Source organism: Dasypus novemcinctus, chromosome 1 (assembly GCF_030445035.2).
Source record: "Dasypus novemcinctus isolate mDasNov1 chromosome 1, mDasNov1.1.hap2, whole genome shotgun sequence".
NCBI lineage: Eukaryota > Metazoa > Chordata > Mammalia > Cingulata > Dasypodidae > Dasypus > Dasypus novemcinctus.
In genome coordinates this window covers 24052294-24080064 of record NC_080673.1, presented here as the reverse complement: position 1 = coordinate 24080064, position 27771 = coordinate 24052294, and the positions used below count along the sequence as shown (strand labels likewise).

Below are 27771 nucleotides of genomic sequence, written 5' to 3'. Positions count from 1 at the left end.
CATTACATACAAGGGAAACATGGAAGATTAACTGCCAACCTATCGTCAGAAACCAAACCATGAAGGAAAGAAGAAAGTGGTAGGATGTCTTTAGGTACTGAAAGAGATAAACTGCCAGCCAAGAATTCTATAACCAGCAAAGTTGCCCTTCAAAAATGAAGGAGATTTCAATGTCTTCACAGACAAATAAAAACTGTTAGAATATTTTACCAAAAGACCAGATTTATAAGAGATATTAAAGGGAAGGCTGCAGGCTGAAAGGAAAAAAAAAAACAAGGGACAGAGACTTGGAAAAGAGTTTAAAAATAAAGATTATAAGAAAAGGAAACTTAAAGGGTAAAAAAGAATAGTATGACATTATAACAGAAAGACAAAGGTCAAAATGGATGATGTAAGCAATGACTTTACAGTAGTAACATTGAATGTTAAAGACTTGAACTTCCCAATCAAAATACATAGACTGAGAGAATGGATAAAAATATATGAGCCCTATACATATTGTCTACAGAGACTCACTCAGACATAACACAACCTGGTTAAAAGTTAAAGGTTGAAAAAAAATATTCCACACAAATATTAACCAAAAAAGAGTTGATATTAGTTGATATTAGTGATACTAATATCAGACAAAATAGATTTTATTTTTATTTTTTTTTAGATTTATTTATTTATTTAATTTCCCCCCTCCCCTGGTTGTCTGTTCTTGGTGTCTATTTGCTGCTTCTTGTTTCTTTGTCCGCTTCTGTTGTCGTCAGCGGCACGGGAAGTGTGGGCGGCACCATTCCTGGGCAGGCTGCACTTTCTTTTCACGCTGGGCAGTTTTCCTCAAGGGCGCACTCCTTGCGCGTGGGGCTCTCCCACGCGGGGGACACCCTTGCGTGGCACGGCACTCCTTGCGCGCATCAGCACTGCGCATGGCCAGCTCCACACGGGTCAAGGAGGCCCAGGGTTTGAACCGCGGACCTCCCATATGGTAGACGGATGCCCTAACCGCTGGGCCAAAGTCCGTTTCCCAGACAAAATAGATTTTAAATGCAAATCTGTTACAAGGAATAAAGAAAGTCATTATATACTAATGAAAGTGACAATTCATCAAGAAGAAATATCTATACTAAATATTTGTGCACCTAACCTGAGTGCCCAAAGATACATGAAACACACACTGGCAAAGATGAAGGGAGAAATATTTGAAGACTTCAGTATACCACTCTCATTATTGGATAGAACATCTGGACAGAGGATAAATAAACAAAAATCTTGACTAATATTTTAAATGAACTTCACCTAAGTGATGTCTATAGAGCATTGTTTCCCAAAACAACAGGATATACATTCTTTTCAAGTCCTCATGGATCCTTCTCCAAGATAGACTATATATTGGATCACAAGACAAGTCCCAATAAATTTAAAAAGATTGAAATTAAACAAAACACTTTCTCTGATCATAACAGAATGGAACTGGAAATCAATAATGGAGAGAAAAAGGAAAAAGTCATAAATATATGGAGATTAAACAACATGCTCTAATCAGTAGGTCACAGAAGAAATTGTAAGAGAATTCAGCAAATAACATGAGATTAATGAAAAGGAGAACACAACATATAAAAACATATGGGACACCCCAAAGGCAGTGCTGAGAGGGAAATTTATAGTCTTCAAAGCTTACATTAAAAAAGAAGAAAGAACTGAAATTGATGATCTAACTGCCCATGTCAAGGAACTTTAGAAAGAAAAGCAAACTAATCCTAAACCAAGATGAAGAAAAGAAATAGTAAAGATCAGACCAGAAATAAATGAAATCAAGAACAAAAAATAATGGAATCAACAAACCCAAAAGTTGGTTCTTTGAGAAGTCAACAAAATAGACTAACCCTTAGCTATGTTGACAGAAAAAAAAAGAGAAGATGCAACTGTGTGCCAGAAAACTAGAAAATATAGATGAGATGGGCAAATTCCTAGAAACACATGAACTACTTACACTGACTTTAGAGGAAATAGAAGACCTCTACAAACCAATCACAACTGAAGAGATTGAAAGAATCATCAAAAACCTCCCAAAGATGAAAAGCGTGGGATCTCATGGCTTCACAGGTTAATTCTACCAGTCACTCAAAGATGACATGATACCAAACTTATTCAAGCTCTTCTAAAAAATTGAATAGTAAGGAATGTTACCAAACCCATTCTATGAAGCCAACATTGACCTAATGCCAAGACCAGATAAATACACTCTGAAAAAAGAAAATTACAAGCCAATGTCTCTAATGAATGTAGATGCAAAATCCTCAACAAAAAACTTGCAAACTGAAACCAAAAGCACATTAAAATAATTATATACCATGATCAAGTGTGTTTGTACCAGGTATCCAAAGTGATTCAACACAAGAAAATCAATTAGCATAATAAACCACATTGATGAATTGAAGAAGAAAAATCACATGATCCTCTCTATTGATGCAGAAAAGGCATTTGACAAAATACAGCACCCTTTCTTGATAAGAAAAAAAAAAAAACAACAACATTCCAAAAGATAGAAGGAAACCATTTTTCAATATGGTAAAGTGCATATTTGAAAAGCATACAATGTATTCAACAGTGGAAGGCTGAAAGCTTTCTCACCGAGATCAGGAACAAGACAAGTATGCCCACTGTTATCATTGCTATTCAGTGTCATGCTAGAAGTTCTAGCTGGATCAATTTTGCTAGACAAATAAATGAAAGGCACCCAAATAGGAAAGGAAGAAGTGAAACTTACATTGTTCTCTGATGATATGATTCAATTTCTAGAAAATCCTGGAAAATCTACAACAAAGCTATTACAATTAATAGAATAGTTCAGCAAAGTGATGGGATACAAGATTAAATGAAAAAAATCAGTAGTATTTCTATACATTACTCATGTGCAATCTGAGGAAGAACAAAATAAATTCCATTTATAATAGTGACTAAAACTGTCAAATAAAAATAAACTTAACCAAGGACATAAAGGACCTGTATTTAGAAAACTACAAAACATTGCTAAAAGAAACCTTAAAGGACTTCAATAGATATAAGGATATCCTGTGTTTATGGATTAGAAGACTAAATATCATTAAGTGTCCATTCTACCCAAAGTGATTTACAGATTCAACAGAATCCAAATAAAAATCCCAACAGTCTTTTTTGCAGACATAGAAAAGTCAATTATCAAATTTATTTGAAAGGGTAAATGGCCCCCAGTGGTCAAAAACATCTTAAAAAACAAGAACGAAATTGGAAGACTCTCTTCCTGACCTTAAAGCATATTACTTACCTACAATGTTACAGCAAGAATGACCGATGGAACCAAATCAAGAACTCTGAAATCAACCCTCACATCTACAGTCAAGTGAATTTTTAAAAAAAAATTCTACGAATTTATTTTATTTTATTTTTTTGAAAGAGATATTTGGACGATATAAATGTTACATAAAAAATATGGGAGATTCCCATATGCCCTGCTCCCCACAATGTACTAATTTGCCCTCATTAACAACATCCTTCATTAGTGTGATATATTCATTGCAACTGATGAACATTTTGGAGCATTGCCACGAGGCACGGATTATAGTTTACACTTTAGTTTACACTCTTTTCCACACAATTCTGGAGGTTATGGCAAGATATATAATGACCAGTATCCATCATTGCAATGCCACTCAGGACAATTCCCAAGTCCTGAAAATGCCCCTGTATTACACCTGTCTTCCTTCTCCCTGACCTCAACCTTCAGTGGCTACTACCTCCATATCAATGATATAAGTTCTTCCATTTCTAGAATCACAATAAGTCAATAGTAGAATACCAGTAAGTCTTCTTTAGTCCATAGTTCATTCCCCAATCCTGAGGATTCTGGAATGGTGATAACCACTCCCCCTCTAATTGAGAGGGGGTTTCAGTTCCAAACGACTGATGGATGGGACTCTTGCTTGCAGTTGTATGCTCTCTTGTTTTCTTGGTATGGTGGTTGTCCATCACCACCTCCTTGTTAGTTGTTCTTGGTGAGTCCAATGAACTGGAGAGTAGGTGTTGCAACTCTACTGAGGCTCAGGGACCAGCTGGCACATGGATAGTCCAAAGATTCAAGTCTCTTGGACATATGCCTACTAACTGCAGTACTGACTATATGTTCAAATAGAAGGACAGAAGAGCCATGTGTGGGGAAACCAAAACTGAGTACAATTTTGTCACAATGGGGAGCACAAGCCCCAGGCCCACAGTCAAGGCACCAAATTCATGAGCTGTCTTATCTGACCACAGTGCTTGGGTATCTCTAGAGCCCCTGGGAGCCCTGATATTTGGGGTAGTGTCTAATTTGGCAATCAATGAGATCCTGCTGTGACATGCACAAGCATACACTCTGGAATGACATTCTGACTCACTTTGAAGTCTCTTAGTCATATAAACTCATTTGTCTTTACCTTTACCCCATTTTGGTCAAGGTCTTTTTCCAGTTGCACTGCTAGTTGGTGCTTGGTAAGTAATCCCTTGGTGTCGGGGAGGCTCATCCCTGGAAGTCATGCTGCATGCTGGAGAGAATTTATTGCATTTATATGCTGAGTTCAGTCAAATGATTTTTGATAAGACTCTTTAGCCCATCCAGATGAACCAGAACAGTCTATTCAACAAATAGTACTGAAAGAACTAGATAGCCATGTCCAAACACCTTATAGAAAAATTAATTCAAAATTGATGAAGGACCTAAATACAAAAACAACTATAAAACTTCTAGAAGAAAATGTAGGAAAACATTTTCAAGATGTTGTGGTAGGTGGTAGTTTCTTAAACCTTACACCCAAAGTAAGAGCCACAAAAGAAAAATAGATAAATGGAATCTCCTAAAAATTCAACAATTTTGCACATCAGAGGACTTTGTCAAAAGAGTGAAAGGCAGCAAACTCAATGGGAGACTGTATTTTGCAATCACATATCTGATAAGGGTTTAATCTCATGACATATAAGGAGCTCATACAACTCAACAATAAAAAGACAAATGATCTGATTTAAAAATGGACAATAGACTTGAAAAAAAAGCTGTCCTAAGAATAAACACAAATGGTGAAGAAATACAGGAAAAAAGGTTCAGCATCACTAGCGATTTGGAAAATGCAAATCAAAGGTACAATGAGATATCATTTCACACCTATTAGACTGGCTGGTATTAAAATGTCATAAAACTGTAAACATTGGAGAGGATATGGAGAGATAGAAAGCTTATTCACTGTTGGTGGGAATGTAGAATGGTACTACTGTGGAGGACTGTTTGGCAGTTCCTAAGGATGTTGAATATAGATTTGTCATGGAACCCAGGACTACCATTGCTAGGTATATACCCCGAAGAAGTGAGAGCAGTGACATGAATAGACATCTGCACACCAATGTTCATAGCAGTGTTATCCACTATAGCCAAAAGTTGGAAACAACCCAGGTGTTCAACAAAAGATGATTGGATAAATCATTTGTTGACACATGATGAACTCTTATGGAGAGGTAAGAAGAAATGAAATTGTAGAACATGTTGCAACATGGATGAACCTGGAGGGCATTATGTTGAGTGAAGCAAGCCAGGCACAAAAGAACAAATAATATATGATTGTGCTATTATGAACTAAATATAATTGAAATATAAATATATTATTTGAAATATGAGTATGGGTAGAATTGCATATAAAAGACCATTTTTCTTTGAAGCTGAACAAATAAAAGTTAATGCTACAAAATGTTTATATCATACCAAAAACTCCATTATATTAAGTTAAAGAGACCAGACAAAGAGTACTACATATTGTATGGTTCATTTTATATAAAATGTAAATACAAATCAATTTATAAAGATAAAAAACTATAGATACATTTAAAGCAGTATCTGAGGGGGAAAATATATAACCTTGAACAATTTTATTAATAAAATGGTAGAGTTAAAGTAAGTGAATTATAGTCCCTGCTCATAAACTAGAAAAATTGCCACAAAAATCACAATGGAGGAAATAATAAAAATGAAAACAGAAAATACCTAGCTAAAGAATAGAAAAACAGTAAACCTAAAGAGCAAAACAATGTATTGATTTCTTGAAATCATTAACAAAATAGGCAAATATTGATATAGACCAAGAAAACAAAGCAAGAAAGCCCCAAAAAACACAAATAAATGAAAAGGGAAATAACAATTGATATGCCAAAAATTTTACACGTAATAGAAGGCTTCTTTGCAAAACTCAACACAAAAAATTGAAAACCACAGATTTTTTTCCATTTTTTAAATATTTGTATAGATTTTTATGGTAATTCAAATTGCTAATATCTGCTCAGTTAGAAGTTTAAAGCTTAAATAATACAATTTCCCAGAAGAAATATGGAAATGATCAAAGATACACTCCCACTAAAAAGACTAGGCTCAGACAGTTTCAAAGGGGAATTTTAACAAACTTTCAGATATTGAGTACTTTAAATTCTCTATAAACTGATAAAGGGCATTAAAAATAAAGAACAACCTGTTAATTTTTTAAATGAAATTAATATAATATTAGTATCTAAACATAAATGAAGGTAGTACCAAGGATATTCCACTCCAATTGGAGCTATACAAGGGATTTCATCATGATTTATCAAAAATTATCTTGCAAATTTCTAACAAATTAAGAAAGTTAATAAAATAAATGAGAGTGGATAGTGTAAAATAATTTAGAAAACTCTTTCAGCCAGTGAAGTTATCATATATTTTGAAAACCTAAGAGAATTTATTGAAAATATATTAGGATTAGGTAAAGAAATTGATAAGGGACAGAATACAAGCAATAATCATCTAAAATGGAAATGAGGAAAGTATCCTTAAAAGCAACTAAAATGATTAAACAATTAATACTGCATTTAATAAGAGAAGCATAGGACTTATATGAACCAAAGTATAAAATTATCTTGAAGCCAAAAACATGACATCAATAAATGGAAAGGCCTTCCATATTGTGCATGTTGGGATACTATATCATGAAAATATCAATTATTCTGAAGTTAATACGTAAACAATTAAATTTCCATTAAATTCCTAACAGGGTTTGCCTTCCAATTTGGTAGTATTATTTGTAAATTAAATTTAAGAATAAATACCTAGAAATGGACAAAAAGGAATGAATGCATATGGCATAATCGATGTTAAAACTTATTTTTGAATGAAAATGTACTAATCAATCAGCGGTATAGAAGAGAATCTTTAAAAAATAGATTCCTAAGTATATGATGATCAATATATTTAAAAAACAGCAGTTCAATAAAGAGAAAAATGGATGAATTACTCAATAAATCATGGTAGTGCTTTTGGTGGTCTCCCTGGAAGAAAATGAAAGTGGGCATGATTCATACGATATGCCATATATGGTCCACCCACATCTGTTAGTTAAAAATGAAAAATAAAATAATACAAATTTTAAATAAATATTGGAAGCTACTTCTATAAGTTAGTGTCTGGAGTAGAAACTTAGACATTTATCTAACTAGAATTTTATAGAAAAGTATATTTTAACCAAAGTGAACAGAAAATTACACAGTGTGAAAAATATATTTGTAAAAGAGATGACAGAGTACATAAAATCTATTATGTACAAAGAGCTCTTACATCTGTCATAAACGTCAAAGTATATAATAAAAGATTGTGCCAAATATATAATAGATCACAAAAGAACAAATTGAAGTGGCAAATATGTTTTTATATATGAAATGCTATCAAACCTAATACTAGTAAAGGAAATTTGTAGTAAAAATGAAATAACAGTTTATGCTCATCATACTGGAAAACTTTTAGAAACTCTATGACTAGTTGTTTTAGAGCTGAAAAGTACTTATATATGTATTTCTAGATGGGAATGTGAAAGTGTCAGCCTTTTTAAAGAAAAAGCAATCTGGCAAGTTCTATTAAAATGCAGAAAAAACATATATCCTTCAATCTGGGAATTTACTTTTTGAACTCCATCCCATAGAAATAAAAACCTAAGTTCATAATTGCATGGTTAAGGCATATTTATAATAGGTTTGTTCATATTAACACCAAACAACTGGAATCAATGTGAATGTATGCACATCAGTAAGGAAAGGACTGGATTGATCCCGGCACCTCCACACCAAGAAAATAATGCAACATTAAGAAAATGAATTAGAACTAAATTAGTTGAATAGAACACAATTCCTCAATGTACTGTTAAGCAAGTAAACAAGGTGCCTAAAAATGTGAATGATGTGACAAACATTTTAGTTAAAAAAAAAACAAAAATAATATATGCATATGTAAAAAATGAATGTGTATGCATTGGAAGAAATTTCAAAGAATGACTTCAAGTTTGTTAACCTAGGTTATCTGGGGAAGAGTGATACAGGAGAGGAAAGCAAACGGGGTCAGATGGAGTCCACCATAAAAAGGAAAAGAAAAATAAATGAATCACTTATACTTTCTTGTTTTTGCTTTATGTAAAATTACAAATACACAAATATGTGTTAAAAAGCATTTTATAACCTTAGGCTACATTAAAATTTGAGGCTACTCTGCTGGTCAATTCTAGGCAAACTTCCCCAGGCTTCAGAGTAGGGGTTGAGTATACATAACAGACCACTCTGAAGAGTAATCCAGGTTGATACCATGGATTTGTCCAGTACAAAGGTTACAATGGTATCTAATAGTCAAAATAAATCTATATAACTTAATATTGTTATATCCTACTGTAATATTTAATAATATGCTTAGCAACATCAATGCTCAAATTATACATTAACCTTAAAATAAACATAAGTCACTTTGATGCTAAAAATGATACATATTTGTCTTTATCATTTCAACTTAAAATTCTCCAAGATGTTAATTAATATGAATTTAATTTTATATCAGTGTATAGAAGGAATTTTACATTCCAAATGATTAATTTTGAAAACTATCTTTTTTAATTATGCCAATGAAATGACAGATATTTACTCTGTGAACTGCAGCCTGTGAGGAGGAGAGTAGCTGGAATAGAAAAACAGCAACAAAACAGTACTGCAGCAAGTTTCTTTGAACTTACTGTAATAGCACTTATTTTTAAAGAATAAAATATACTTATGAGTTAAATGTAATATTTTGTCTACAGATAAGTTGATGTAGAATTTATCATCAAAATTTTTTAGAGCAAAATGTAGTGCTAAAATGATTTAAAACTATAATTGAAAAATATTTTATTTATTGTCCAAATTTTATTTTATTATGCTGAAGATCTATATAATCTCTATTCAAAATTATTTGAAAATCAAAATCATTTCTATAAATGAACAATTACCTATAACTTTCCATATTTAAACTGGTAAAAAGTAACAATCTTTCAGCTTATTTATCTTTTTATTAAAGGAAAACAAACAAGGAGGATTAATTTAATCAGTTTTTGACCATACTTGTCTCAAGTATTGTATCATTTGTATCTTTCTTTTTCTTAATTAATTTATTGAAGTATATAACTCATACATAAGCAATAAGTGTGTAATAATGGTTGTGAACTTACAAAACAAACATATATAAAATCATACAGGGCTTTCATAACTCATCCTACCACCAATAACTTGCATTGTTGTTAAACCTTTTTAACTAATGATTAAAGAGCATTGTCAAAATATTACTACTAAACAAAGTATTTTCCCCCAACCAACCCTATTGTTATTATCTTTATATCATTTATATATGAACATACATAAAAAATTAAAAGTTGTGAACTTACAAAGTAAACATGCATAACATCATACAGGGGTCCCATATATCAACCCTCCACCAACACTTTGCATTGTTGTGAGACATTTGTTAAAAATTATGAAAGAATACTATCAAAATCTTACTAATAATCATAGTTCTTATCTTACATATGGTGTGTTTTCCCCCCAACCCACCCTATTATTATTTTTTAAATATATTTTTTATGATAGAAGTTGTAAATGTATAAAACAATCATGCACATGTACAGAATTCCCAAACAACACCCCTCTATCATCACACCCCACTGTGGTGGAACATTTCCTATAGATAAAACAATATCATTTGATTGTTACCATGTCCATAGTGTACATTTGACTCACATTTTCCATATTGCCTCACTATCAACATAGTACATCTTTTGAATAGATGCAAGAATGTAATATTATTACTGCTAATTGCAGGTCTTGGGTCACTCCAGCTGTATTTCTTCCATGCTTGTCCACATTCCCAACACCCTGCAATAGTGATGTCCATTTGCTCTAGCTCACAAAGGACACTCTTGCATCTGTACCATCAACCACAATTCTCATCCACCTCTTGGTTTATTGTGCTATTCAGTTGCTAGATTATTTTCTGTCAATTGGCATTTACATACCTAGACTACCATTTTCAGCCATATCCCCATTTATAAACTAGCTGTTTCTCACAATGGGTTACCATCCACTCTATACATTTCCACACTTTTACAGTAAAGCTAATTAAAACTACATATGTTAAACATCAGTAGCTCACCTCAGTCCTCTTCTTATCTCCTTTAAGAATCCACCACCTATCACCAGGTCTTGAAGATATTTTCCTATAATTTCTTGTAGACTTTTTATGATTCTTGCTTTTATTTTTAGGTTTTTGATACATTTTGAGTTAATTTTTGGATGAGGTGTGAGATAGGTGTCCTCTTTCCTTCTTTCAGCTATGGCTATCCAATTATTTCAACACCATTTGTTGAATGGACTGTTCTGCTTGAGCTGTGTGGGTTTGAGAGGCTAGTCAATAAAGTAGGTTCCATTGTTCTATTTGTCTGTCTTTATTCCAGTACCATGCTGTTTTTACCACTATAGCTAGGTAATATAATCATAAAGCCTGGAGATGAGGATTCACTTTTCTTTTTATGATGTTTCTGGCTATTCAGGACCCTTTACCTTTCCAAATAAGTTTGATGATAGTGTTTTCACTTTTTATTTTAATACTGGTGGAGTTTTTATTGAGATTGCATTAAATACATATATCAATTTGAGTAGATTTGACATCTTAATGATATTTAGTCTTCCAATCCATGAGCATGGAAAGTTCACCCAGTTATTTAGGCCTTTTAAAATTTCTTTTAACACTCAGTTTCACTTTTCTGAATACAAGCACTTTACATCATTGGTTAAGTTTATTCCTGACTATTTGAGTTTTATCTGTCATATTTTATTTTCACTCTTTCAGTTACTTTTATTGATATAATCTTCATTTCTAGACTCTCTTCCAGGCCTCTCTCTCCTGTCCTTTCAGGCTCTAGCACACCCGTTAGTATTTCCTAAAAATCTGGTCTGTTGCTTAGAAATTCTCTCAGTTTTTGTTTATCTGTGAATATTTGAATCTGCCCTCATTTTTGAAAGACAGTCTTGCTGGACTTAAGATTCTAGGCTGGAAGTTTTTCTCTGTAGTATTTTAAATATATCATACCACTGTCTTCTTGTCTCCATGGTTTCTGGTGAGAAATCATCCCTTAATCTTATTGGGTATCATTTATATGTTATGCATTGTTTTTCTCTTGTTGTTCTCAGAATTCTCTCTTTGTCTTTGGCATTTGACATTCTCATGGCTTTGTGTCTCAGAGTTCATCTCTTCATTTTTTTTTTTTTCAGATGGGAGTATATCGTGTTCCTTGGACATGGATATCTATGCCCTTCAATAGAGTTGGGAAGTTTTCTATCATTATTTCCTCAAATATTCCTTCTGTCCCTTTTTCCTTCTCTTCTCCTCCTGTTTGCATGCCTTTTGCTGTCATTTAGTTCCCTGAGAACTTGCTCAATTTTTTCCATTCTTTTCTTCATCTCTTCTTTTGTATATTCACTTTCAGAGGCCATTTCTTCAAGCTCACCAATCTTTTCTTCTGTCTTTGCAAATCTGCTATTATATGATTCCAATGTGTTTTTAATTTCATTTATTGCACCTTTCATTCCATAAGATCTGCTATTTTTCTATGTATTCTTTCAAATTTTTCTTTGTGCTCATCTAGTGTCTTCTTAATATCCTTAATCTCTTTAGCCATCTCATTGAATTTATTAAGGACATTTGTTTGAACATCTATGATTAGTTGTCTAAACTCCTTTATGTCATCTGGAGGCTTATCTTGTTCCTTTAATGGAGCCATGGTTTCCTATTTCTTTGTGTGGATTGTAGTTTTTTGTTGTTGTCTTGGCATCTGGATTACTAGAGTATTTATCCTGGGTGCAATTTTTCTCTTTAGTTTTGGGCTCCCTGCCCTTTCTTCCTTGCTGGTTGTGCAGTGGGAGCCAAGGTTGTAATTGGTGCTATAATCTGTGAAGGTTCAAGCTGTCATCATTGCACCAGGGAACAGTGACACTTCTCCCAACTTTCTCCTTTTCCAGGGGTAGGGACAGAGTCACAGCTGTGTGGAGTAATCCAAGTCATGCAGGTCTAGCCTGTAGTTGCCCAGATGAAGTTTCATGTCCCTTTGTTCCCTGCCGGGGGTGAGGATGGAGCTGCAGGTGTGGGCAGTAATCTATGTTGTGTGGGTCCAAGATGACTACAGTTGCCCTGGTAGACTTCCAATTTTCAGTCTGTGCCAGCCAAAGGTACCTGCAGTTAACTGTATAGGCTGATGCAGGGCCTGCCAGCCTTCTCTCTTGCCAGAAGCAGAGCTGAAGACTAGGTTAGGGTCCGCAGGCTGACCTGGGTGAAAGAAACCGGTTCTTACCATCACTGTGATTTTCAGTCAGTCTGGTTTCCCCTCAGGCTGGGGGCAAAGTCAAAATGGTGGCCACTGGCCTCTTTCCAATTTGGACAGATTTATACCTTCAGCTCTTCCCAGAGTTATATCTTAGCCAGCCAAGTCCACCATTCAATAGCTGCAATTGGCAGTCAAACATCTCCTCCTCCTCTGTTTTTTTGGAAGCAGCTTCCAATTCCAGCCACAGAATAGCTCCTGGGGTGGCTGTGCCACCAGAGTAGGATGATCACCATCCTTCATGGCTTGGCCAGTAGTTTCCTGGAGAGACTGGTGCAGGTCTCCCAGCTTCCTCCTTTCTGGAGGTGGCACTGGGGATTGGGTAGAGCTGAAATCTCATCTGGATGGAAAGAAGCTGGACCCCACCAGCACGGAATTTTCAGTCCACCCACTTCCCCTCGTGCCAGGAATGGAGTTAAAATGGTGGTTCCCAGCCTCTTTCTGACTTGGACAGGCTCAAACTTTAGCTCTTCTCAGGATTATACTTTAGCCTGCTGAATTTACTCATCAGTAGCTAAAGTTGGTGCCCAAACATCTCTTCCTCCCCCATTTTTGGGAAGTGGAGTTTTCAATTCCAACCATGAAATAGCTCCTGAGGCAGCTTGTGCCTCCAGTGGAGGATGAGCACTGGTCTCCATGGTGTGGAGAGCTCTACTTATGAGTCGTCTCTGCAGATGGGCAGTCTCCTCCTTCCATTCCTTCAAGGATGTGACAGGATGCTCTTCTGGCCTCCTGGAGCCCCCAAACAGATGCTTCAGCTAGCTCCAGATAGTTCTGTGCATTTAGTAACTGCCCTGTAGCAGGAGCTGACTCTAGGAGATACTTATTCTGCCACCATCTTGCTGGTTCTCATTTGTATCTTTCTGAAGATAATATTTTAATAATTTTTTAAATTTCCAATTCTTTTCATCAAAATATCTGTAATCTTCTTAAATTTGCACATTAAAAAATTATGTTTAATAAGTTTTATATTCTTGATACCTAAACTTGCTTTCTTTTTAACTGTAGGGTTTTAAATTGAGAATATCATCTCCTGACATGCCGAAGTAACTGGTAAACTCAGTTCACAGTCTACTGAATAGTAAATATTCTCAATCCTAACACTATATTTTAGAAGGTGTAAATATTTCAAATCAAATTATTTCCCAATTACCATCCACTTCCTTCCACTCAGAGTACTTTTCTTCAACAAGTATTTTTATAAGAAAAAATTATTTATATATGGTGTTTTTATCACTATGAGTATTTTGCCTGATTTAAATTTTGAGAACTTGTAGGTCTTCTCAATTCCAATATGAACTTTGTGAGAAAGATGATTTTTAAAACATAATAAATACTTGAGTTTGGTAGTAGTCTCTCTTTTTCCCTCTCTCTTTCTATGTTACCTCTCTAGTGCTCATCATATAGTTTACATATATAGTTTACAATTTAAAATAACAGAGTCCAACAAAATATTTCTCCTTTGCTGTTGTGGGAATAAATATCAATATCTTTTTATTTAAAGATTGGTTTTAATAATTACAATTCCTTAAAAACTTAATTTCTGACAGTCGATTAAAATGATTTAAATATATATGATAGATATAGCAACATATGTATTGGACAAAAAAACAGGCAAAATAGAGAACACATTTTTGAGAAACTTTTCAGTATCATTCTAGGACACATATGATGATTTGTAAAGGCTCAGATAATTCTAACCAATGATGAGCACTAGAGAGGTAACATAGAAAGAGAGAGGGAGGAAGAGAGACTACTGCCAAACTCAAGTATTTATTATGTTTTCAAAATCATCTTTCTCACAAAATTTCTGTATCAGTTACACTCTGTAATATAAAAGCTATTTTCAAAATAAAAATTATGATTCCTATTCTGACTTGTAGAATATTCCCACTTACATGGAAGCACTTATGCATTATTTGTATTGCAGACAAATCCAGATACATTTATGCTCCACAGTTTTCTTAATTTAGTAAGAATATAAAATTCTTATTGTATTCCACCAAATTTTGTATTTTAGCTATATCTGCAGAAACACATAATTGTTATTTTCTAAGTTTTACCATACAGCTCTACTTAAGAAAGCATTTTCACAATAATGTCAGCTATTTCACCTTTGCCAGAATGAACTTCCAAATGTTTACTTGATTATATTAATGGAATGAAGACACAGAGCCATAATTTGAATTGACTGATATTCTGATTCAGGAATTTGATATAAAACTGTTTGAGAAGTTCTTAGTCTGATAAAGAAGCCAACACCCAAACATCTATCCATTCACTTTTCATATGTGCACAAGAAAACTTCCAAATGAAAATGAGCAATATTAATTTTGAGGCGCCTTTTGAGGAATAACTGCAAGCATTAAATTGTTGTCATTGATTAGGGTGTAGTATTCTGAAAGGAACTGCTAATCTCTCTACTAGGTGCGAGTGTTTCTACTGCATAATTGCATATTATTTTAAGGTAGTCAGTGAAATTACTGCAACACTCATTTTGTCTATGTTAAATATACATTGCTAACTTTGTTGAAACTTGATATTGGTTTTCCACAGATTATATGTACCGTAGGGACTTCCTGTAGCTCACAGGCTGCTCTATGACACCTGGCATGGGCCACGTGTCATCTATGGCACAACCAAGTTTCAGCGAAGGAGAGGCAGCCATGGAGGAGGCTGTCCCCAACCCCCACTGGGGACCAGAAAGAAGAGATTCCTGGTGTACCCTTGCAGAATTCACTGCATATTATCCTTGGAAGGGAGGTGTTAGTTACATTGTAATTGAAAAGGGGTTGGAAAAGTGACAGTAATGTCTGGTTGTCTTCCATTTTCAATCAAGATTATGATAAAATGAGAATGCTATTCTTTGTACATGAGTCTCACATATGGCAAAATGAGACTGTGGAAGACAATGGAAGTAAAGAGGAGAACCTGTCCCAGATTATTCTAATATAGTTCTTAATACCATGCCCTTTATCTTCAATGGAGAAAAAAAAATCTATACAAATGCTAAACAACAGGTAAGGCCATCTCTAATAATAGACATATATATATATATTTTTTGAGTTATCAAGGCTTAGGATTCAACCCGGGACCTCATATGCAGGAAGCTGGTGCTCAACCACTGAGCCACATCAGCTTCCTGACATAAATTTTAACTTACCTGGACAAACCTGTCACAAGGTTACTCTGTCTAGAAAGGACCATATTGTAGATCCATATACTCATTATATAATAATCTTCTAAATAAATCACTATGTAATAATCTTCAGAGGATGGACTGTTCTAAATTTTGATACTTAGGTTTTTATTTATATGTAGATAAATAAGGTAATGTTAACGATTATCCCTCTATATTAGTTTCCTATTGCTGCTGTAACAAATAATCACAAATTTAGTGACTTAAAGCAATACAATTTAATTCTTTGACAGTTTTAGATGTAGGAGTCTAAAATGGATCAGCGGGCTGTGCTCCTTCTGAACTAGGGGATAAGTTCATTCCTTGTCTTTTCTATCTTCTCAAGACTTCCCTCATTCCTATTTCGACCTCTGCTTCCTTTGGCATGTTTTCTTTGCTCACTCTCCTCCTTCCCTGCTTCCATTACAAGACTTCAAGACCACCTGGATAACATAGGATAACCTCTCTATCTTGAAATCCTTAATTTATTTTTATCTGCCAAGTGACTGCCAGGTAAACAAGCATTTTCACAAATTTCAGGGTTTAGGATATTGATATGTATATAAGGTCACGTTTTGTGTGTCTGTGGATGTGTGTATGTTTATCTGAACTCTTCCTTAAAGAAAATTAAAAGATTATGATTTTTAAATATTTTGACCCAGATCTACTTTTTCTCAGTTAGTCTGTATGTACACTTAAGCACCAATTAAAAAATATTCAGAATTATTTCCCCATTCCTATGTATTATAGCAGTTATGTTAGTATGAACTCTTTGGCCTGTTTTGGGCTTTAATTTTCTACACTAGTTATTTCATTTAAAATTAAAATATTTTCAAAACACTTTGCAACCTACAACAATTCAGAAGCACCCTTTTTACTTGCATGTAGTAGAACTAAACCTAAGAAATAAGGTCCAGAATGAACATCAATAGCTCCAAGGGAAAAAAAGAATGCTCAGTAAAATTTTAGAACAAGAATATGGGGGCGGGGAGGAGCAGCAGTCCTCAGGGCCTTGACCTAATTTCCTTTGATCAGAGGCAATTAGTCTACAAGATGGTATTACTCTGACCTCAAGATTGTAACCCAGCAAAAAACTAACTAGAAACTTTGGTGCTTACTCAATTCAGAGTAGAAATTCTGCCTCTGGAATAATTGCCTTGAGGAGGCATGAGAAATTCATGTCATTTTTTTTTTCCTGAAGATTTTCAGATTTATGACTTCATTTTGGGAAATTTCATTTTGTATTACTCTCATTTGACAAAATTAGGTAAACATAATTTTCTGATTCTAACAGTATTACTTCTTCACCATAGAAAATTCTGAATACAGATTTGATCTGCATTACTCAGTTTTTATCAGTCCTGTGAGAAGGAAAGGGAGAGAGGAGATAGAGAGAATAGTATTTTGACACCAAATTTCTTTTCAGGTAAGGAATCTCTTTGTTTATTAACATTTTACAATGTATAAAAAACTACTGAGAGATGAGTAAAGCCACAAAAACTCACAACCAATGCTAATATATGTTCAGCACTTAGTATGTATATGGCTTACTTGCGCATAGTAAAACACAGTCTTAAAAACAAAGAGATGAGAGGAATTTATTGGGATAGAATAGTCACACTAACATGTTTGGAGGCAAGATCCCAAAAAGATTCTCTGGAGGTAGGAATGGTCATTGAATTTTTTAAAGTTTGATATTCAGGTTAAACAATAGGAATTCATTCACGCATGATTTGAGGCTGGAAAGTAGTCCAAATCAAGGCATAATCAAAGCAATACTTTCTTTCCAAAGACTGTTGTTCTGGGGCCAGCTGCTGACAATCCTTGGGCTTTAGTTTGTCACATGGCAAGACACATGGTGGCCCTTTCTGGCCTCTGACTGATCCCTCTGTGGCTTTCTCTCTCTTTGTGTGAATTTCATTCTGCTTATAAATGACTAAAGTAATAGGAATAAGACACATCCTGATTCAGATGGGCCACACCTTAACTGAAGTAAAATCATCAAAAGTCCTTACAATGAGTTCATACTCATGGGAGTGGATTATATCTAAAAACATATTTTTCCAGGGGACATGTAGGTCTATGAGATGCATATGCTTAAATGTTGCCAGCCTTTCCTTCAATGTTTCTTCTATAGTTTTGTTATTACAAAGTCCTTTCATAACCTGATATCAAATAAATATATTCCTGTATTTTATATCTCATTTTAATAATTCACCTCATCTAGAACTTCCTTTCTCATATCTGTAAGAAGTTCAACTCTGCTTTTATTTTATTTTCTGAATATACTATTTGACAAGTTGTCCCAGTAGTATTTACTGAATAATTCAATTTAAAATGCTCTTTTCATTGTATAACAAATGCACATATCTGCCTCTGTTCCGGGACTCTGTTTTGCCCCTTTATGTGTTTCTCTACGTCAAAACAGTCCTGCTTGACTTATTATACATTTACAAAATGGTTTATAATTGTCAGTTTAAGTTAGTTCATAAGATCATTTTAAGTATTTTATTGACAATTTTATGCACTGTAAGTCTAAATTAAGTAGAATAATTTGGTAAAGTAGAAGAATTCCTTTAGGGTGTTGATTGTAATTGATTTTCTAGGTCAGTCAGTCACTTGAAGAATGAAAGAACAAACATTTTATTTTGTTTTTCCATCATAAACATCCTCTTCAAATCTCCATTTACTCACCTGTTCCCTCTCATTTAAAGAAGAGTTCTCTGATTTTACTCCTACAGACTCTGCATAGAATTCTTTCTTTGGTTTAAATCTAGATATTTTTGTAGTTGTTTTAAATGGGAACTGTATTTTTAACATAGCTATTGCTTTTGCATATATTTTAATTTCTTTGATATGTTTCTTTTATCTATGTTTCACTGATAGATCTCCATTTATTCCACAGTCCAACAGATACTTAGGTGCCTGCTTTCCTAAAACAGATAATCTTATCATCTGAGATGAATGATAATTAGCTGCCATAGAGCCTCTCATGGTCTCGTAATTTCAGTGTTCTCCACACTTGTTTAAATATGTGATATGCAGACAGCAACTGTTCTACATCTCCAGGAGTCATCTAGGTCAGTCACTGCCGTTCATCATCCCAAGTCATGTTCCCTCTCCTCTTGTCAGGTTCCAGCCTGCTCCAGGCAGGGAGCCCACCAGTAGAGAAGGAATGGAGACATTACGGATTTCCCTTTCTCCCTTTTCCCTACTGCTTCTACTCTTTGTAACTAATTAATTTAGTCTTGGGTTCTGCTATGGCTAGGTTGAGGCATGGAGGAAGGATAAGTGAGTGGAGTAAGAAATTTCTTCTTAACTTTCAAGGTGGCAGAGTTTAAAACTTGGGACACCCTGGAATTGAGCAAATTTAAACCTGATGTTTTTTCTTCTGGATGTTTTCAGGAGTTCTTCGAGGAACGTCCCTCCCTGTAGTTGGGGATCTCTCAATTGCAGTTCCCTTGACGTGGCCAAATACATCTCAACTTTCTTCTCAGTACACAGTGATGTCCCAAAATTCCAGCTTCTCTCTGTTCAGGTTTATTTGTACAATCCAGGCAGCCTTCTTTGACAGGTTCGGCACCAGATGTCTTTGGTGCATGGTTCACATCTGGTCCACAGGTAAAGCACATTATTTGCCCTGGCAAAGACTGAACAACAAATGATAATCTCAAACTGACAGTCATATTGGCAGTTCCAGCAAAGCAGATAGTCTTTTATTCTTGTTCTTCGATCTTCCGGAAAGAGTTGGCCACATCTGTACTCTCTGCAAAACTGAAAGATACATATATTAATGGTTGACTTGAGGGGAACATTCTGCAGGGGAACAGATATATCTCTCTCCAAAATACCTTCCTGGTTCATTTTACGGAAGTTAGGTTTAAGGTTAGAATGGACCTCAGTAGATACCAAGTTGTTGGCTATGAAGAGTAAAATATTAATTAATTAATTAATTAATTATTTTTTAAAGGTGTATTTTTTATTTATTTCCCTTCCCTTCCCCTCCACCCAGTTGTCTGCTTTCTGTGTCCATTTGCTGTGTGATCTTCTGTGTCTGCTTGTATTCTTGTCAGTGTCACCTGGAACAGTAAAATATTGTTACCTCTGTTTATAATAGTTGCTTTGGAATATGACCCACATATCCACCATAGCTCAAGTAAATACGTGTCAGACACTTTGGACGCATAGGAATTAGAATTTTAAAAAGATACAAATTCAGACCAGGCTTGTGTATTTGTGTTTGAGATTCATACATCAAGATCAACTATATCAAATCAGGAAGCCTCAATTCCAGAAAAAAATTAAGCAAATTGTTGGACCAAGTTGGAAGCAGGATGAACAAAAATAATCTGGCAAGCAAAGACTAGCGAGGAAGGGAGAGAAAGAAAGTTATAGGACAATTTTAAATTAGGTCATTTAAAATGCCAAAATGTGGGTAAGAGTGATTTTCTTTCATGTGGAGGTTCTCTCCATATGATATTTAATAAGTATATAGATGTATATTTTTAACTTGCTTTAGAAGACTCAGTTTTTTCCTTTTCATTACTAAAGGCTTGCTGTTTTTATAAATGATTAAATGACTTTGATGGATGATCAAATACAAGGTTACTAAGCACTTGCGTTAGGTAATACAGTTCTGTTTTCAAAAGAGGTAAAAATCTCATTAAAAATGAATATAATAAAAAATTATCAAAAAATAAAAAGGGGGGACGGATGTAGCTCAGTTGTTGAGTGTCTGTTTTCCATGTCTGAAGACTTGGGTTCAATTCCTGGTACCTCCTGAAAATATAAATAAATAAATAATAAGAAAAATGAGTATAGTAGCAAAAATAATATTAATTAATGAAGTCAGACCTGCCAGTCTATCTATATGAATTTCAAGGAGAGAGATAAGATCTCTGCCTACATGTGTATAGTCATAAATGTTAAACAAATTAGTGAGCAATTTTTTCAGTTTATATTGCTTTTTGTTTTTCTATTTTAGAAAATCATGGCATTGTAGCATAATGTGTCATCTAAGTACTAAAAAGCACTATTGTGAATGATCAGATATAAAAATATTAAGAAAGAAGAGACTGGCTTTTGTATAATGTAGTATGGGCATTACAGATTTTAGCATTCTGTTTATTTTAAAATTCTGTATAGGCTATGAATGTAGTAAAAGATAAAGGGAACCATTTATTAAAGTGCAGGGAACTTGATGGTGTGCTGTTGTTCTCTGTTGTATACTGTAGTCATGGTAACAGTATCTACTGTACAAAAAGGAATTGGGTAGTTGCAAACTACCCACTGTTTCTATGTCTTTGGAAAGGACACAATTGTGCTAAATTGGACACATCATAGACTGGCTTGAATTTTCAAATTTCAAAATAAGATCGTAATACTATTTTACTGCAGAGTGGCTTTCTATTGAGGGATATAAAAGAAGGAAAGTAGAATGTAAACATATGAGGAACTAGTAGGATGGAGTAGGGAAGAAAAGAGAGGAAAGTTACAGATTTTAAAACTAGACATTTCTGTAACCATCTTAATGCAATCCCTCATCATTTGGACAAATAATGGTGAATTATTTGATCATAGGAAGAAAAAAGACCAAGCAGTGCAATGTATTTCGATTTTGTGGAATGTATTTTAAAGGCTTATTTTATGACTGACCATCTGCCTAATAAAATTACAATGCAGCACAATAAACTCTTGAGTGGAAACTTCTATTTGTTTCAAACACTTTGATGGAAAAATACATATAACTATGGGCTGTAGACTGCTTTTGTAACACTATATTATTTTCTCTACCTTCAATAGTAATCCAATTTCTGTTACTTTCAGATCAGTGAGTTTTGAATAACTAACAGAAAGTATGTTGCCTAGCTCACAAAGAAATACTTTTCTATTGCTTCCAAGATATTTGTATTTTACCATATTGAAGGCATATGTTACCCTCAAATATTTTTTCATTTACCTCATGTGCAAACACATAGATGAGAAAATTGAGTCAGCGACAGGGATGGCACTGACTATCGCTGTTCTATAAGTTACAGGCAAGACTACGGAGTGACAACAACCTTGATTAAATCCAACAATTCCTCTAATGCATATATTCATCTGGCTAGTCAGTGTGGCTTGAGGCAAACACAGGTTGATCCTGATTCGCCTCACCATGGAAATCATCTGAGCATTAATAGTTCCTGGCAATCACTGTATTTCCCTCTCTAGACAATTATTTCACAGATTCTTTCTTTACATTTCCAACATTGCCCTGTCTACATTCTTAGCTGATGAACTAGTTTCTCCTTGACTATAAAGTAGAATCAGACAGAAAATAAGCACCACAGACTCCAACAACAACCTCTAGCCACATACCTGCCTCCGTCCATAAGCTCTCCTATCCAGCCTTTGAATAACTTGAAACATATGGATTACCTAGAGGGATTCCTCTACTCGTGCCCTATTTCCTCTTTCCTACACAAAGACAGTGTCCCAGAATTCTTCTATTTACTTCATTCATTATTAATTTCCTTCTTTGCTGGATTATTCTAAAGAATCATGGAACATTCATAGTGCAATTTATACTATCCTTTAAAGTTTTTCATTCCTCCATTTCCTGCACTAGCTACCAACAATTTCTTTGATTTCCTTTGCAGCAGAAGTTCTTGAAAGAATTGTTTACCCTTTTTGTCCCTCAATTCTCTCCTTCCATTCTTTTCTACCCATTTATTTGTTTAATTGATCTTAGTATTCAGGCATTTCCTAAGCACCAATACTTAAACAAATTAATATTTATTAAGTAAATTATTGAATGAAGAAGTTTGATACCTGTCCTTTGGTAGGTTTGTATTCCTCTCAGTTGTGAGCAGTCTTGAACAATCTCAAAGAAGGTCTCCTCTTGGAACTCCATTTGAATCTCTAATATGGATGGCACCTAATTATAGCACCACTTTGATTTTTTGCTTTTGTTTTTGTTATATTCGTTTGTTTTCTTGTCGGTTTTTGTTGTTTATTCATGCCAACAATCGAAGTTCATAGATATCTCCTAGATCCTAAAAGTTTTGACACAATAAATAGATCCTTAGTGTGTTCCTGATTAATAAGTGTTGCAAAACTGAAGATAAAATTTTTCCTAGAGTATAATATGTCCAATACCAAATGTAGTACTCAACAGCTATTAGAAATTTGCTCTGCAAATATTTCTACTTACATTCGGCTCTTATGTAAGGAAAACTATAGACAACAAAATACAAACCAAAATACAAAATGTTTTGTTATACCATAATTCCTACAATTTTTTTTTTGTTTCTTAAAGCTTACCTATTACATTTCTTTTTTAGATAAACAACTAAATTGACCTGAAATGCATGTGAAATGTATTCAACCCCTACTGAAGTTCAATCTACTCATACGATTCTCTTACCCACTAATACTATTTTAAGTGTCTATTTATGTGTATATAAGCATAAGAAAAATGTATATTTGAAATATTTTATTTATGTATTTAGTACTAATTAGGCATCAAAATATTAAGTACCAGTTACATAAAAGGCAGTGATATGATGTAATTGTTTGTAGCATAAATATGAGTAAAGCAAAATATTGCACTCATACTTCTAATTAAAAGAAACAACAAAATCACAGGACAGAGAGAGTCACACAAACAGAAAATTATAATACAATATAGAGAATTGCATTGTTCAAAAAGATAAGGAGAGTGAGACATAAAGATGACTGTCAGGCTTTTAAGTATAGTGTACGGTTATATCATCAAGATAAGCAATGCTACGATAGTAGCTGACTTTTTAAAATGAGGCATACTCATTAGTTTTAGTGGGCTAGTGTGATTTCCTACTGGACATTTTTAAGAAGAGTCTTGAAATGATTTGTAGTTAAGGAAGAGAGTTGACTATAGAGATGAGATTTAGAAGTAATTGAAGTACAGATCTCTTGAAGACAGGTGGTGGATAGAATTGAGTCAAAGATTCAAAGTAAAGAGGATGGCAACTGTCAACTAGAAGGCACATCCCAAGGTGGCATATATATCTTAACCTTATGAGTACATGTGATAAAAAATAATATATGTTTTACTAAAGAGTATTAAGCATTATTATGGCAGTTTCTATTTTGAAAACAAAAAGATGGATTAATTTTGTAAATGCATGGTACAGAACAAATTAGAAACAATATTGTCTTGGATGGTGGGAAAAAGATGATAATATGAGTTTCAACTACAGGCTTTCCATAAATGCTCCCCATAAGTATCATACAAAAAACTTACTTGTTCTATTTATAAGCATGAAACTTTTTGTAAACATTAGTAAAAATATGGAAATGAAGTTGGAATCCTAGGACTCTGAACTTAAAGGTGTAATTGAATGAAAGAAAGGATGAATAAACTACAGAAAATGTGAAAAAATAGGACATAGAAGCAGAAAAATCAGAAATTTTGTCCAAGAAATAAATGGAAAGGACATTTTTAAGGTGCCCGAAGTGGACAAAATTTGAACTTTTATGATATCAACTAAAAAACCACCATGAAGTTTTTAGTATATATGGTAAATCGGTGAGCTCAAAACCTATCCCCGTTTTGGCTTCTTTCATTTAAGCGGCTGGAAAGCTAAAAACTGCTTTCTCTGGACTATTTTGTAGCCAGAGTTCTGGATATAATTAAGGTTTCTCTGATCAGAAGTACTTGTGCTAAAATGTGATGCTCGTGCTAGAGGTAAGCTGAACAAGGACCTTCAATGTGTAACAGCCCTAGATAGTGTGGAATAAAGGTGAATATTGTTTCAGTTTCCTACGTGCTAAAACAAATATCATACAATGTGTTGACTTAACAACAGGAACTTTTTGGCTCACAGTTACAGAAGCTAGAAGGCTTGCTTCCTTCCAGGGTCAGTATCCTCCGGCTGGCCTGCAATCTTTAGTGCTGGTTAGCTTTTCCATCTTAAGGCAATGCACATGGTGATACCTTCTCCTTTCTTTTCTAGGTTTCATTGCCTTCCAGCCTCTGACTACTCCCAGTGACCTCTCTTCCAAATCCAATTTCCTTTTCTTATAAGGACTTCAGCCTTATTGGATTAAGGCTCACCCTCATACAGTTTGGGCATACTTTAACTCCTAGCATATCCAATGATTCTAATTATAATACAAATGGATTCATAACCAAAGGATCAGAGGTTGGGACCTTTTGTGGGGACATGATTCAATCGCCAACACATATATTGAAGTAAATAGCTTTGGTATCAAGTTTCTTTTCCCTGGAGCATAGCTAGGTGGTATTTTCCTTGTGCCAAACTACTTGAGAAAGCTTGCTAATTCTCAATCTTCATGTACAGCAGTATGTTCCAAGAGTCAGTTATGGTAGTAGGACCATCCTCATTCCAAGATTTTGGCTGAAGTGCCTGATATTTGAGCCAAGAGTTGGGAAATCAGCTTCCGGATATATCAGCAGAGGTAGCAGTATCCTTGGAGGACTGAAGTGCACTCTCTTCTTGGAGGTATTTCTGGTTTCTCAGTTTAGTTTTGCTCTCCCTGGCATTCTAATTATTTCTAAGTATCTGGCAACCCTTATTAAATCCCCTGTTATTTAAAGTAACTCAAATGTGATTTCTTTTATCTGCAACTCATTCTATATTTGGTTCCAAAAGCCATTTTAGGTAATAGATGTTTTGGGATGAGCTAGCCTATTTATTTTGAAGTCAGTGAATGTCTTAGTTGCTAGAGCTGCCATGATAAAGTGTCACAAAATGGATGGCTTAAAACAATAGCAATTAAATGCCTTGCAGTTCAGGAAGCTAAAAGCACAAAATCTGTATGGGGGAAACCTTCCTTGCTTCTTCCTTCTCATGGTTTTCCAATAATCCATGGGTTTCAATCTCTGCTTCAGTCATAACATTGCATTCTCCCATGTATTCAGTGTGTCCAATTCTTCATTTCATACAAGGACACTAGTTGCATTGGATTAGGGCTCACTGTATTTCAGTTTGGCCTTACCTTTAACTAATAGCATCCTCAAAGACCCTGTTTCCAAAAAAGGTCACAGTCATGGGACAGGGGGTTAAGATTTAAATATGTCTTTTTGAGCGACACAATCCAACCCATAATCTTGGAGATATGATTATTATATGATGGGATACTAGTATTCTATGGTACCTCGTGATGAGACAATTATTTAAATTTTTAAAATTTGTACAGTAAAATTTGTTAGACTAGATAAAACCAAACTAAGAGTCATGTCAGAGAGCTGGCATGTCAGTTTCTTCCGGGTGAAGAGAGAAGGGGCGTTATTCTAAGAAGGAAGAAAACCTAAGTAAAAAAAGGAAAACTGAACTGGATAAGGGGCTTGGATGGGTTGTGGGGGAGGCATCAAACCATCTTTGCCTTCCACCTGGCTGAGCCTTGTAGTGGGAGTAGGCTCTGACAGCAACGACTCCCAGGAACTAGACAAATGGGAGAAGAAACTGACTGGGACATTTTCTCAGTGGCTGCATGGTGGGGGCCTCAGGGGGTCCTCCCCTGCTGTCTTATCTTCCTCTTCTTGAGCCCCCAGCTCCTCTGCGGGTCTGTTGGGGTCTACCGTTCTTTTAGCTCAAGCATGGTGGGCTTCTTCAGGGCAGCAAAGCGCTCTTCCAAGGTGGCTGTGGAATTCTCAAAAGCCTCATGCCTCTTGATAAGCTTCTCCACACTGTCCACCATGTGTCCAAAGTCCTGGCTGGCCAGGTAGGAGATATCACCACTGACCCCACAGAAATAAAGACACTCATTAGAGGATACTTTGAAAAACTATAATCCAACAAGGAGGATAATTTAGAGGAAATGGACAAATTCCTAGAAACACATAAGCAACCTATATTGATTGAGAGAAGAAATTGATGATCTCAACAAACCAATCACAAGCAAAGAGATAGAATCAGTCATTAAAAACCTCCCAACTAAGAAGAGCCCTGGGCCAGACAGTTTCACAGGTGAATTTTACAAAATATTCCAGAAAGAACTAACGCCAATCATGCTGAAACTCTTCCAAAAAATCAAAACAGAAAGAACATTGCCTAACTCATTCTATGATGCCAACATTACCCTAGTATCAAAGCCAAACAAAGACATCACAGAAAAGGAAAATTACAGACCAACTTCTCTAATGAACCTCGATGTAAAAATCCTCAACAAAATACTTGCTTATCATATTCAACAACACATTAAATGAATTATACACCATGACCAAGTGGGATTCATTCTGGGAATGCAAGGATGTTTCAACGTAACAATCAATGTAATACACCATATAAGCAGATTGAAGGGAAAAAAATCACATGATCATATCTATAGGTGCAGAAAAATCATCTGACAAAATCCAGTACCCTTTCTTGATAAAAACACTGCAAATCAGAATACAGGGAAATTTTCTGAATATGATAAAGGGTACACATGAAAAACTCACAACCAACATCATTTACAATGGTGAAATCCTAAAATCTTTCCCTTTAAGATCAGGAACAAGACAAGGATACCCACTATTACCCCTTCTATTTAACATTGTCTTAGAAGTACTTTCTCAAGCACTGAGGCAAGAACCAGATAAAAAACATATCCAAATTGGAAAGGAAGAAGTCAAAATTTCATTATTTGCAAATGATATGATCCTATACATAGAAAACCCTGAGAAGTCTACAAGAAAGCTTCTAGAAATCATAAATAACTTCAGTACAGTCACAGGTTATAAGATCAATGTGCCAAAATCAGTAGCATTTCTGTACACCAATAATGAGCAATCTCAAGAGGAAATCAAGAAACAAATACCATTTGCAATAGTCAATAAAAAATTCAAATACCTAAGAATAAATTTAACTAAAGATGTAAAAATCTTATACACAG

General features: G+C 34.7%; 1 pseudogene; it reads right to left on the bottom strand.

Moving 5' to 3' along the window:
• LOC101445823 (phosphoglycerate kinase 1-like) overlaps positions 1-27771 on the bottom strand; it is a 144305-nt pseudogene that overhangs the window by 54638 nt on the left and 61896 nt on the right.